This window comes from Balearica regulorum, chromosome 12 (genome assembly GCF_011004875.1).
Source record: "Balearica regulorum gibbericeps isolate bBalReg1 chromosome 12, bBalReg1.pri, whole genome shotgun sequence".
In the NCBI taxonomy this organism is placed as follows: domain Eukaryota; kingdom Metazoa; phylum Chordata; class Aves; order Gruiformes; family Gruidae; genus Balearica; species Balearica regulorum.
This window is the reverse complement of record NC_046195.1, coordinates 22,569,395-22,583,396: the sequence shown is the minus strand read 5'-3', so window position 1 is coordinate 22,583,396 and position 14,002 is coordinate 22,569,395. Positions and strand designations below refer to the sequence as shown.

Below are 14,002 nucleotides of genomic sequence, written 5' to 3'. Positions count from 1 at the left end.
AGAGAAAGAAGGAAAAGAAGCAATAACAAAGCCATCTCTGCCACAGATGAGTAAAGATCCTTGAACTCCCTCCAGAAAGAGGCATCGCGTCCTCCACGGCAGCTTGCAGCGCTCTGCCTGGCAGCTGAACTCCGAGCCCGCTCCTGAATCATCCGAATTGCATTAGCACCAGCTCCCTTGCTGCCCATCTCGTTTCATAATTGAGAGCTGTGCCCTGGAAACTCTGGGATTTACATTCCTGCCTTGCTCAGTATCCCGGCACAGAGATGCCATTTTGTCCCCGGAGCCGCCGTGCTGAGCTGCTCGCAGGGGCAATCCTCCGTACCCTTCCCACCACCAGATTTCCCTTCGGGCCTTGAAATCAATTTTTCCCTTTGACACCTGAAGAACTCCTCGCCCTCTTCCCCCCGCGCAGGAGAAGCACCGGAGCCGCTCCGCTCAGCGCAGCCTGCTCCCCACGCCTGCCATCCAAGCCTCACCGTTTGGAGGTCCCCACGCGCTGGGTTCACCACGAGCCGTACCCCGGCTCTCCGGTTTGTTGTATCTTTCTTGGTGATCCAAGACAGAGCTGCAGGGACAAAGAAAAGGCACAAAACATAAAGGCCATCAGATCTGAGCGCGGAGAAACTCCTTTATCAGCTTTATCCTATAGAGCAGGAGCAAAAGATGAAGATGGAGCCCATACTGGGAACCCCGGTATGACTTCTTCCATGCAACACATAGCGACATCCCCAGAGGAGCCCCGTGGGAACGTTTTTGGGAAGCAGAGAACGTGCGCGCACGCACACGGGTGCAGGGAAGGGGCTGATGGCGATGCCCCTCGCTCTGCAGCAGGAATAATTGGGTGAGCAAGGTGGGAAGGAGGTGCATGGAGGGAAAGGGAAGGGAAGGGAAGCAAACAAACATCAGAGAGCGGGAAGCAAAGTGATGCGTCGGACTTTTCTGCTGAAAGATTCATGTTGAGTTCAATGGGCCATTTAGCAGGTAACTGTCACTTCAAACAACACGGATTATTCAGACAACAGGAGACAAGCCAGGGTAATGCTGCTCATAATCCTGTGTATGTTCAAACACTTTGACGGCTAGATAAATAGACTATTTAATTAAACCAACAAGTCAGCGTTTATTTTCACATCACAATAGGTTAAATGACTTTTTATTCCCTTTTTCCATATCAACAGAGCAGACTTTTTGGTAATAAAAGCTAAACTCTAATTAACAGCTGGTGTGGTTGTACTTGGCAGCATTGTGAGTAATTCAGTACAAAGCAAACACATTTACTATAAATGGCTTTTGATTGCAGAGACCAAGGTAATGGATGTTTTGCGAGCGGGTGCCAGCTACCGCCTGGTTATTGTTTCAGCAGCCTTGCGACAGGACCGGGGACGAGGTGAGAGCGGGCATCCTCCTGGCCAGGAAGATGGAAGTGGGAAAACATCTAAAGGATTTATAAACAGACCCTGGGACGGGGGCAGCACCCATGGGTGCTGCTAAAACGCCTCTCGGGGAAGGCAGCCAGCCCCTCTCTGACCGCGGTGGGGTTTCAGGAGGAGCCCCCGTCGGCAGGAGGGTCCTGTTAAGAAACGGAAAGACGGGGGTGAGCGATGGTCCCAACCTGCCCGTGGGCACCCGGTGCCGCCTCACGCCAGCCCCATCCCCTGGGGCTCGCCCAGCGGGCAGGATGGCATCCCCCATGGCCCCGGGGTGCTCCCATCCGCTCTCTGCAGCCGGAGGAACAGCCGCCTGCTGCTGCAAATCAACAAACGCCACTTAGGGATGGGATATAAAATCTGCCCAGCTCATCATTTCCTATCATAACCTCTTTTTTTTTTTCCCCCCCCCCTCTCCTTTTAAATCAGCGCTGCTTTAATAAGCGGCTTGCTGCTGGTAGGGCCAGCGAGGAAGGGGCTAATGCTGTCAGCACGGGAAAATAAATGGTGTGTCAGCGGCTTCACCTGCCAGCAGCGTGATTTGCAGCGCTCCTCACACCTTGCAACCCGCCAGCCCCGAGGTTTATCTAGGCACGCTGTCGGCCACGTCTACCCCCTTTTAAAGTTTTTCATTATTTATGCAGGAATATTGACAACAGCTTGAAGTCCCTGACCATAAAAATTATTTAAAATCAATCTCTCATGCTTCACTTACTGATTTCCCATTTAAACGGTCTCTCTGGTGATTTAAATACCGCATCCTCATCCAGGCCTCCGTATCGATCCGCGGTCCCCACGCCCGGCAGAGCGTGCCCCGGCACACCCCGGCTGGCAGGAGAGGGACTGGCACCCCCACAATTTGTCCCCCCATAAGGTGGCAGCTCCCCTATAAGACACAAGCAGATTTTCTCACATGAAAATGGAGGGAAAGTTTATTCTGAGATGTTCTAGCAGGCTTTGACCTCCGAACCGAGGAGCAGGCGTGGAGGAGAGATGGAGGGGAGCTACGCATGCTCTGCAAAACGGGGTCTGGGTCACCTCCAGAGCAGCTGCCGCTGCGATCGGGCTGGGAAGCTGCTTTGGGGACGGATTTACTGCAGTGCTGGGGAGGCAGCGCCGGTGTTTTGCCATCCCTCTCACCCCTTCTCCAGTGCCCTCAGTGCGCTTGGCCAGCTCCAGTTGCTGGAAGGAAACTGGGAGCTGAGAAACCAACAAGGACTCTTTGGCTGGATGTCAAATCATGACCCAATGGAAAGAACCAGCCTCTGCTTCTGACAGCAGCGTGAGAGCGGAGCGGCGGGTGGCCCCGCTCGCTTGGGAGAGGGGGCGCAGGGATGCGAAGCCCCTCCAGAACAAGGCAGCACCCCCGCGGGGAACCCAGGCGCAGCCCGGGAGCGTTTGCTCTCAGCCTCGAGCGTTGCACAAAGAGCGGGAGGGCTCGGTTTGGAGCTGGGTCTCGCCCGGGCTCCGTGCCTCGCACAAACACGCCGCGCTCACGCCATCATCGGCAGCCCATCGCTTTCGGCAGCAGCGGTGCCCAGACCCCCCACGTCGGGCACCGAGGGGGCTCACGCAGCACCGCGCCGGGACCCGCCGCGTTACGAGAGCGCTGCTGGCCTCTGCCAGGCTGCGATACCTGGAAAGCATCCAGCGCACAGGGACTCTGCGTATTAAACAAGGACTTCGGCATGAGAAAACCCTTTCTTTGAAAGCAAGAAAAAATGCAGTGTTTTCCCTTCTTTTTTTACGGGGAACACATAATCTGGTTATTTTGAGCAAGGTTGGTCACAGCAACAGGATAGCGCGAACCCCCCCGGTCTCTAAGCCCCCAAAACACTCACTCCTGCCGTTCTGCCTACCTGAGCGAACCCAGGAGCCAGCAGCCCAGACCCCAGACAACCCCCCCCGTCCCACGCCGAGAGCCCCCAGTACGTTCCAACCGGCTCTGGCTTTCCTAGAGAAAACCAGAAAGCTGAGAAAACCTGCAGCAGCTGAAGGGCCGCGTTCCGCTGGGACGCCACGGCGTAACCCGACGGAAACCCGGACCCCCTTCCCGGCGGCAGCGGTGGGAATACTTTCCATCCCCTTTTGCCAGAAATACTTTGCCGAGGGCTGGAGGAGCAGCCAGGCAGGAGGGGAGCAACAAACCTGCCTGCTCCGGGAGCACGGGCACAGCCCCGGGCGTTATTTGGGCTCCTTGGAGTCCTCTCGCCTTTGCTCCTTGCACGGGAGGCACCGCGGGCAGCCCCAGCTCCCAAGCGCTGCCCTCCCCAAGGCACTTGCTCCGCTCTCCCGGTGCCGGCGAGACCCTCCTGGGCAGGCGCCGTGGCCGGGCAGCCCCGGCTGGGAGAAGGGCTCACCCAGGAGACACGTTCCCCCTTGCTAACACCGGAAAAGTCACCGTGAATATTACAAGGAAGCCCCGGGGGGGGTTGCGGCGCAGGGAAGCAGCTGTCTCGCGTGCACGTGGAGAGCTCTCGGCGCGGGAGCAGGGAACAAAAAGGACAAAACCGAGCAAGTTTGCCGAGCCGGCATTACTGGCCCATCTTCCACGGAAAGCACAGAAATAGTGGCAGCCTCAGCTCGGCCCTCCTGCTCCGTTAGGACAAACCTGCACAGCTTCGGTAGGGTTATTTTAACTCCTAGCATCTATTTGGGGAGAGAATGGGGGACAGATCCCCCTGCCCGCACAGTAATTACGGATGTTTGAAGCTCCGGTACCGTTTTGCTGGTGCCACGCAGGGAGCTCCCCTTGCCCAGCCGCCCGCTCCCCATCCCGGCAGGACACGGGGCCGAGCAGCATCGGTGCTGCTGCCGGGCAGAGCCCCCGCGCCACTGCAGCCGGGAGAGAGGGAGTCGGCTCTGACGCCCACCGCTAACGGCAGAAGCCATTCTGGATGCCGTATTCGAACCCTTCATGAGGTTCCGCACGTCTCTGATGATAGGCAAGGTGCTTTTGAGCGGCACATCTTCTTCCCCATCCCTACGCCAGCAATAGGTTAGCTCATAAAATAACCAGTTATTTTAATTTCGGGCCACGCAGACGGGCTGACAAGCCTGACGCCGCAAGGCAGAATGACTGCTGGGCCCTGCACACGCACCCGTGCTGACCACGTCTCCAGGGCGGACAGGCTGCTGCACGGGCTGCTTGCTTTTGGCAAAACACCCCGCCAAAACACGAGCTGTGGGAGCACAGCACGGTTCGGGACAACGAGGCGCAGATTTTTGCAAAGCCCCGCGAGCTGCAAAAATCAGCCGAGATGTTATTTGATCATAAAGGTCCCGTTTCCAACGCGAACGTGGAAGCAGCTGGGTCCAGCGCACGCGACACGGCTCGCTGGGTCATACGGGATGGAGCCGCTCCAGGGTGAGCGGATTTGAGCAGCCTCGTCGGGGTATAATAGCAGCTTTGTGGGGAAATGGCTGGAAGGACGTTTGGAGAGCCAGCCCCTGCAGCCGAGCCGCTCGGGCTGCGCGCTTGCCAGAGGTGAGCGAGCCAAGAATGCAACGGGCTGTATTAGACTTGTCATCATGGCCGGTGCTGGGGAGCAACACGCCGTAAAGAGCCATCGCTTTTGGAAACGCTCGTTCCCGGCAGCTCTTTGGGGAAGCGCTACCGGTTCCCCCTCTGGCCCCGCTCCCGGCGCTCACCGGCGCGTAGGCGTCTGCCTCCACGGCCGCCCTGGAGCCCGCGGTACCGGCGTGCAGGGCAGGGGGCTGCACAGTGCCGGGAGGGACCGACAGCATCCCCGGCCTGGGATGCAGCCGCGTAACGGAGGTGTGTGCTCCAAAGCCAGAGCAGTCACCTGGAGGAGAAGGGGGTCGCGCTCCCACCGGGATAACTCACCAACCCCAGCTATCCTATAGCCGTACCTATACAAACCAGCGACGGCTTTGAAGGCTGCAGACGCACGGAGATCAGAGGGTGGCGTTAAGCGAAGCAAGAAGCCAACGGGCAGCGGCATCCGCCCTCAGCTCCCCCGGGAAGAGCTGGGGACCCGCACAGGGCAGCGGGGGAAGCTGCTGCCCCGGACCGGGCAGGAGGGAGCAGCCCCCGGGGTTTTGCTGCTTCGCGCCCCAGCCTCTCCCAAGGACCGGTCCAGTTCCCGCTGACCTTGGAGGCTGCGCAAAGGGGGAACATCATTTCGTGTGGCCGGCGTGGATTCCCTTCTTCCTGCTTAAGCGAGCTCTTATTTCTCTTGTCACCTTTCCTTTGCTCCCTCTGGATTTGAAAACCTGCCAGGAGAGAAGAAGGAACTGCATTCAGGGCAGATTACCCAACCTCAGAAAACAAGGCGATGCTTTTAGAGCCACAGCCACTCTGCTGATGGTGAAAGGCAAACTCAACGATAAGAGTCAGCCCCGGGGAAAGAAGAAAAAAAAAAAACCAAAAACCAAACCCAAACCACCACCTGCATTTACTTTGTGTGACCTCTAGCTCCGACTATCGCTGGCGTAGAATAAATACAGAGGGGAGAGAAAAACACCGTGTCCTAAAACAAACAGCGAGGACAAGCTTGATGAGAGTATTTAAGCGGTTATTAGAGAGCGCTTGATTGCAAACCTTGTAGGAGCCCCACGGAGCATGTGATGTTTGTTTTACCAGCACTTAGCAGCTGTCCTGTTAAGGAAGAGAACAAAGTGTAGGTGTTATAAAGTCAATATTGTTACAAGGAGGCGTGTGACAAAGGGCCACCGAGCTGCAGTTCAATGAAATCACTCTCTCGTTGGGTTTATACAGCTTAGCTGAAGTTTGTATTATTTCCCCTGAATTATTTTTCCAGATGTGCATGACATAAAAGATTAAGATCGTAGGCCCAACATGATTATTTCCACTGATGAGATTAATGTGTGGGTTTGGGTTTTTGGGGTTGGTTTTTTTTTTTTAATCTTAACGAGGAGATGGATTTGTTTGGATTGAATCAAAAGTGTATTTTCACATGGTTTCACATCCCCCAAAGCAGCAGCCGTGCTCCAGGTGGGGAGCTGCTCTCCTCCTCCCTTCCTGGTTTTTTCCCAATCCCAAGAAATTATCCTTTAAATCGAAATTTATCCTGTTTATTGTTGCCCAGAGGTGAATTGAAAAGGAAAGGCCAAAAATCCCATTGGCATCTTCCTGAATAACTGGACTCTAAATAGCAACCTTCAGGAAAATTAAAAAAACCCAAAACAAACATAGGGGGTTTTTTGCACCTGGGTCATTAAAGTGTTAAAGCTTCTAATTGCCGGGGGGCAGTCCTGGGGACAGACACCCCCGAGCCGCTACTCCACGGCGGGTTTTATTTTAACACTTGCTTTTCAATTGCCAAATTTTTGGTGGCCTTTGCCAGAAACGTTGAATTGCAGTAAAAAAAGACGTAGTCACAGGAACACCCATGCCAATAAAAATGGATATTTTCCATTATGAAAATAATTCCTTATAAAATTATGATCCAAATCCTGTGGAAGAAACCTGCCCCCCCCCCCCCAACTGGGACGCGGCCCCCCAGGCAGGGCTCCTGCTCCCAAAGCCCCCGGTCCCCGCGCTCACCCTGGCACCATTGCACAACACCCCGAAATAAAAAAGCACGGCCAGTATTTCCTGCTTCCTTCACGGGAACCGCCGGGGCAGAGCCCTTCGAGTTTTATGTGTTTAAATTCTGCCCTGACGCCGCAGTCCCAGATTTGTGTTTTCAGGAGGAAGGATTAACTTCATCCTCATTGCGGCTATTAACCTCTGCCTGCGAGGACACTGGAGGTAAATGAGTAACTTCATTTCTTGGGTAACAAGAAAATACACAATACTGTCGCCAATGCACACGGAGAAGTGATTTTCTTTCCATATGTGAGAGTAAATACTTTTTTTTTTTTTTTTAAACACACCGGATTATTTTTTTTTAAAGGAGTTTCCCAGTTTGCAAATTTTCACATTTTTATTAGGCATGTGCATCCATCAGGGGCTTAGCCTCCACCCCAGATCCACAGCCACGTTTTCTAATCCATAACTTATTTTTTCTCTTTATAAAACCAGAGGTGTCAAATCCAGACCTTGAGAGGAAGGTGGAAATCCAGGCTTGAGTCCTAATACCGCAGCCCGACCTCTCCGCTTGCATTTTACACCTCCGGAAATACCATCAGCTAAACCCTGCTTTTCCACTTAAGCCCCATTTAAAGACGAAACTATCTATAAGCTTCGCTTAGAATAACACCAAGGCTTTTGCCATACCGGCTCTGCCTGGGGGCGGGTGGAGGCATCCCAGCCCGACACATCCCTTACACGTGCATCCCGCATCCCTCGGCCGTGCCGCCCCGGGCATCACGGAGCGGGCTTCGATGCAGCGACGGGCACCGAGGTCTCGGGGCTGTGGGGCTGCAGGGAGCCCCTCCGAACGGCGGCGGGTGAGAAGCCGCAGCCCAAGAAAAGGATCATTTGTTCTCGTTTGGGCTTTGCTGCATTTTCCTACGGAGTCGGTCTCCCCCCCCGGCTCCGCAAATAGCAGCTCTGCCTTGTTTATAAAGGCAATGTTGACATTTTGTTAGAAACGGTAATGTCAATTTGATAAAGTTAATTACTTATTATTTGGAATCTAATTTGTATTGAAGGTTGAAATCGTTAAAAAGCAGAACTTGTGTTTAAACAAGAGGTGTCGGGGGCGGCTGGGGGGGGTGCGGGAGCGGGCTGGCCCCGCGCCGCGATGGGCAGCTCCCCGTGCGTGCCGGGGATGGGGGGGTCTGCTCCAGCCCCGCTGTCAGAGGGTTTATTAACACAACAGATGAAAGTATTAACGTACCAGAGCTAAGAATTCCCAATGCAATAATGCATTCAGATAGTCCCAGCTCAAGTAAATATTTACTTTGTCTTATTTTTCAACTGAATTTCTTAAAGCGGCTGAGGAATTGTGCTTTCCAACTCTGCTCCGGTTTCAAGTCCACAGCAAAACACCCTTCCTGTTCATATTAATTTTAATATCAGTATTACGTTTAAAATACTTTTATTATTGCAACTTTTTCTTTTTCTTTTTTTTTTTTTTTTGCATTGGTTCATTCCATCGGCATTTCTTCTAAAACCTCGGAAACCCAGACCCTTGCAGAAGGCCCACCCTGCCAACAGCGCTCCTTGATTTTCAGCCACCTATCATCCCTCCATCCGACAGCCCGGAAAATATTCAAACCAGCTTATTTTAACATATCATATGCAGAAAAAGAAAACCCCCAGACCTGCTGGCCCCCAAGCCAGAGCCAAAGCCACATGCACTCACCTTCCTCCCTCTATCTACACACAAAACCACATTTCCTGGCGAACAAATTTTCTCCCCAAACCCTCTGCACTGCTCGGATACCGTTACTAGAGCCTGCAGCGCATCCACCCAAACGCCGCTCGACACCCCTCTCTCTCTACGCGGCTGCCTGGGAATAATTTGGGGGATGCTGGCTGGAGGATGCAGCACAAAACCCGCGCAGCAAAGCCCAGCAGGTGCCTCTCCAAAACTCCCCGGGGCGTCTTGGCAGGACCTGGCCGAGCCCCCCCACCCCCTGGGTTGAGCCGTGCTGACAGCTCTCTGCCTGCAGCTCCGTGTCCTGCTTTTTCTGCTCGCAGCCTTTCCCCCGCGCCGCCGGGCGCAGGCATCTCCGTGTCTCGGGCGCTCTTATCCTCGTCCCCTCGCACCGGCGGGCTCCGAGTCAACGCTACGCCGGATTTATTGTCAAAGCGATGGCTGCTGACATTTAAACCGTCCTGTTTCCCCTTTATCTCCTCGCCCTTTTGCATTGTAGCTTTTAGTCTGTAGCTCCACGCCAAGATCCTTTCACCTCGTCGCATTTAGTCTGCGGCTTGCTAGAGCGAACGCGGCCCGGCAGGTAAGGAGCAGGTGACAGTCACTTCCAGGTGACAAATACTGCCCAACGCACAAGGCGTAACAACCAATTAGTGCAAAGCAACCACACTTAATTAGGCATATTCATCAGTGCTGATCTTGAGGCAAGGTGCAGCTGTACCAGGGAGGGGGTAGGAGAAGCTTCACAGCATCACCCCCCCCCCCCCCGAGCCTGGCCGGGGACCAGAGGAGGAGGATGCTCATCCAGGGACACCCTGCTTCCCTCCCAGCTCTCCGCTGGAGAGGTTCTCCCTTCTCCTGCTCCCTCCTCCTTCCACCCCCCACCCCGAGGAAGAGGAGACTCGATGGGTGCTGGCTGTCGGCAAAGGGTGCTGCGATTCACGCTTTGTGCCTCGACGCTTGCCTCGGCTTGCTTAGCGCAAGGCGTGCTGGATGCGGCCAGCTTCAGGGCAGCTGGCTGGCACACAAACCCCACCAACGCCTCGGTGGTCAAATCGGGGCCAAATCCAGCTAGTTGGGTACGTGGAGCCACTTCCCTTCGCTCCCGCGTTTATCCTTGTGCTCGCTGTCGTGGGTTTTAAACACCGATGGAGGAAAACGGCGAGAAGAACATCTCCTGCCCCGGCCGCCTCGCGGCTGCGTGCTGCCGAGGCTGCGGGACGCGAGGGGCGGCGTGCGCCAGCGCGAACACCAGCACCCCGCACATCGCCCCGGCCGCTCCGGCTGTCCCAGCGCTTTACGTGCGCAGGCTCGGCCCTTCCTGTGCCGGCCGGGTGGGAGCATCAAACGGCAACGTCTAACCGGCGATAGCCGCGCGTTGCCGGCAGCGCCGAATAGATCTCTGCCGCATCTCTGTCCTGTTCGCGCATGGAGAGGACCGTTGGTACGTGACGAAGCACAGCACGGAGGTCTTCCTCTGTTCATTTTTCCCAGCGTACCGTGAGCACGCAGCATGGCAGGAGAAGGCAGGGTGCTCCATGGCATCTCCAGCGTCCTCGTTAACCTCTCCCAATGCTTTTCTAGCTGTCCTGCAAAGGCTGCATCCCCCGCTGCGGGGGGTCCCGGAGGTGTTTGGGGGCAGGCAGAGGGGCGGCGGCGGGAGCGGAGCCGGTGACAACGTGACCGAGCACCATCCGCCACCCCGGGCTGCTCGTGCATGGACCGGCGGCCACGCGGGACCCACGACACCGGTGGGACGGGGAGGCACCCCCCACCAGTGCCGGCACAAACCCCCGCGGGCTCGGGGAGGAGGGAGCGCAGCGAGGGGCCCGGCAGGACCCCCAGCCCCCCCGGCCAAGCAGAGGCTGCGCGAGCGGCTGCCAGGGCTCGGAGCGGCGTGAGGGAAAGGCTAGTCCGAGCCCGGGAAGCGAACAAATGGTTTAGAACCATTTCCAAGCGCAGCAGAAGGGCTGGTTCACTTCGAAATGCAGTAGGATACAAGATTTACTAGGCAAAGCTGATGTTACTTACTGTACGTGTTCTCTGTAAAGGTTAAAGCTCTGCGAGCCAACACGGGTTTAGGGGCTGCGCCGTGACCCGCTGCTCCACATGCTCGTTTAATTTAATTTCTCTGGCTTTTGTCTGCAGAACACCTTCTACCCCTTTCAACAGTAAAAAGCCAAAAGCCCAAAGCTAATATTTATGCCTTGGATCTCCTTGATGATGCAATCTAGTAACAAATCACTACTTAAATAATCCAGCCATTTAATCATCCAGAAATGTGTAGAAATAAGAGGATTAGCCTTCTATCCTAGGGAATTGTATTTTACAGGCTCTAGGTTTTTTCCTAATAAAACAACAAGAGCAGCTCGTGGTATTTTAAAAATAAATCCAAGCATCCAAAGCTCCAGAACAACCGAGCTGGTGGGGCAGGAGGAGACTTCTCCGCTACCAGCTGAAACTCCTCGCTCACTAATTAAAGAGTTCTCATCTGAACCGCAGGTTAAATGATGTGTTTAACTCTTGCACGCCCGGTCTAGGGAAGCTAACGTGAATTCTTTGCAGGGGTGAGCCGGGAATCAGCCTGCTGCCTTTCCCGGGGAGCTCCCTGGGGTGACCCAACCGTGCCAGCACTCTCCCTGCCCTGGATCGCCTCTCTGGCCAAGGCAAAGGACACACGTCCATCCTACAGAAAACAACTGTTGTTCCCCACCATCACTCTTTTACTCGTCTTTTTACAGGCTCTTGGTCCACAAAGCTGACTATAATCAGAGACAATATAATTTTAGCATGTGGGTGGATTATTTTTAACAGCATCCGAACTCGACATAAATCAAGGCAGACATCGGAGACAAATGCTATTTCTGGGAAACACGGAGCAGCTTGTTGGAAAAGATAGTTACTTATATGTCATTCAGGCTGCCAAAGCAGGTCCTGCCCGAAGGAGGATTGCCACCAGTGCTGCACATAAACATCTGCCCTGTTTACAAGGAGGGATAAAGCCCGTCCTTGGGACGCAGCCGCTGCCGAGTTGTCAACGGACACCGGCCGTTTTTCACATCGGCTGCCCTCCCCAGTAAGATAAACACTTTTGCCTGAAGCAGGAAGGTTCAAGGTGGTTCTCATCATCTGCAAGCCCCCGGCCGCTGGTCCCAGCGTTGTCCCCGCACAGCACCACCCCGCTCTGCCAGCACCGGCTGTGCCACGTGCCCGCGGCTCATCTGCTGCCCTGATTTCGTGAGGGTTGCTCGTGCCTGCCAGGATTATTGCTTATAATTATTCACACCGGGCTGTATTGGGTTTGCGTGGCAAGGTCCTGGTAGCAGGGGGGCTACAGGGGTGGCTTCTGCGAGAGGGACCTGCCGCTGGCCGAGGCCGAGCCCATCAGCGGTGCTGGTGGTGCCTCTGGGATAACAGAGTTAGGAAGGGGGGGAAAACCCCCCGTGCACCACCAGGAGCAATTGCAGCCAGGGAGAGGAGTGAGAAGATGTGAGAGGAACAGCTCTGCAGAGACCAGGGTCAGTGCAGAAGGAGGGGCAGGAGATGCTCCAGGTGTCAGACCAGAGATTCCCCTGCAGCCCATGGTGAAGACCATGGTGAAGACCATGGTGAGGCAGGCTGTGCCCCTGCAGCCGATGGACGATGATGGTGGAGCAGAGATTCCACCTGCAGCCATGGAGGATCCCACTCTGGAGCAGGTGGAGACACCTGAAGGAGGCTGTGACCCTGTGGGAAGCCCAGGCTGGAGCAGGGAGGAGTGTGAGGAGTCCTCCCCTGCGGAGGAAGGCAGCAGAGACATCGTGTGATGAACTGACCACAACCCCCAGTCCCCGTCTCCCTGAGAGACATGGGGAGTGAAGCTGGGTCTGGGAAGAAAGGAGGGGTGATGAGAAATTAAGATTTGGGTTTATTTCTCATTATCCTACTCTGATTTGCTTGGCTATAAATTAATTTTCCCCAAATCAAGTCTGTTTTGCCCATGATGGTAATTGGTGAGTGATCTCTCCCTGTCCTTATCTCAACCCGGAGACTTTTGTTGTATTTTCTCCAAAACCTCCAATTCTAATTCCTTCGGACAATCTAAAGCTTATTGCTGCAAACTCTTAAGAGTCAGTTTTGATCCCTCGTACCACTCTCAGTCCATCACCGTGGATGTAGCTGGGGGAGATGGATGCCACCCCACCAAGCAGTGCCTGCACCACAGAGCCACAAACTGGCCACACGCTCGGCAGAAATCAGGGCTGGACATGAGACACACCTGGACATTTCCACAAAATGGAGTGGCAAATAGAGAACAGTTCACTGAAACCGTATTAAAAGCAAAAATAATCACTAAAAAAGTGAGTGCATCCCAAGCACGCAGCAGTGGCCGTTCCCTGATCCCAGCCTGTGTTTTGGGGGATGCGGTGTTCGGAGCCAGATGAATTCCTGCATCCCTGTTAGGCGCTGAGCGATGTCTGATGGGGATGGGGCAGCAGCAGAGCCCTGGATCGTACGCCCGAGGCCAGTACCCGCCCTGCAGCCCACAGCACCTGCCCAGCACGCAGCCGGGACGACGCAGCTCTACCCCCCGTGCCTTCAGGCGGCCGTACTTGGCAGACACGGCCAAAGCAGAGATGTTCTGCAACGACTTCGAAGCAAAACTTGACTCCCACCCCCGCCAGCCCCCAATAGTCAGGGTTTTGGCCGTGCCTTTATCCCTCTCCGCAAGCAGCTTCCACCAGCAGCACGGGAGGACGAGCAGACTGACGGTCCCCGATGGCGAGGCCGAGCTGAGAACAGCTGTAGCCGTCGGGGTCAGGGTCGGAGCACGTCAGCAAGCAAGTGTGAAGCACGCACAGGAGCTGCCAGGTCCAAAAGCAAACAGGCTCCTCCGTATCAGCTTTTTCCTGCCCTGCTCCCTGGCAGCCTGCCTAGCGCGCAGCCCGGGGTCAGCCAGAACGCTTTTCGCAGCGGCAGGGTGCAGGCACCCTTCGCAGAGCACTTGGCAAGAGCAGCGAGGTGGGCAGTAAAACCCCGCTAACTTCACGGGGAAGAGTCCGGCTGATCCTACAGGCTTCTGGTACTTACGCCCTGCACGGTGACTCACTGCCGCGGAGGGGCAGAACGGGACCCGGAGGGAGATGGGTGTCCTGAACTGTCGGACCCTGTCTCGACCCGTTTTTGATGGCAGAGTTTGGAACAGCCCCAGCTCAAGAACAGCTCTACTGTGATTTCAAGGCTGAGCCTGCGTATCGTCCTTCTGCTTTTCATTACTCAGCAGAGGCTGCAGCCAATTAATGCCAAGAACGTCCAAGCAACACAGGCAACAGAATCCAG

General features: G+C 55.2%; 1 long non-coding RNA gene across 1 annotated transcript; it reads right to left on the bottom strand.

Annotated features, from left to right (window-relative positions):
- Positions 1–1,035: 1,035 nt before the first annotated feature.
- Positions 1,036–6,056, bottom strand: LOC142603513 (uncharacterized). The gene is made up of 4 exons (XR_012837460.1): positions 5,995–6,056; positions 5,545–5,666; positions 2,146–2,316; positions 1,036–1,573 (listed from the first exon to the last, which is right to left on the bottom strand). It is a non-coding gene; the product is annotated as an uncharacterized LOC142603513 (long non-coding RNA).
- Between the last annotated feature and the right edge of the window lie 7,946 nt (positions 6,057–14,002).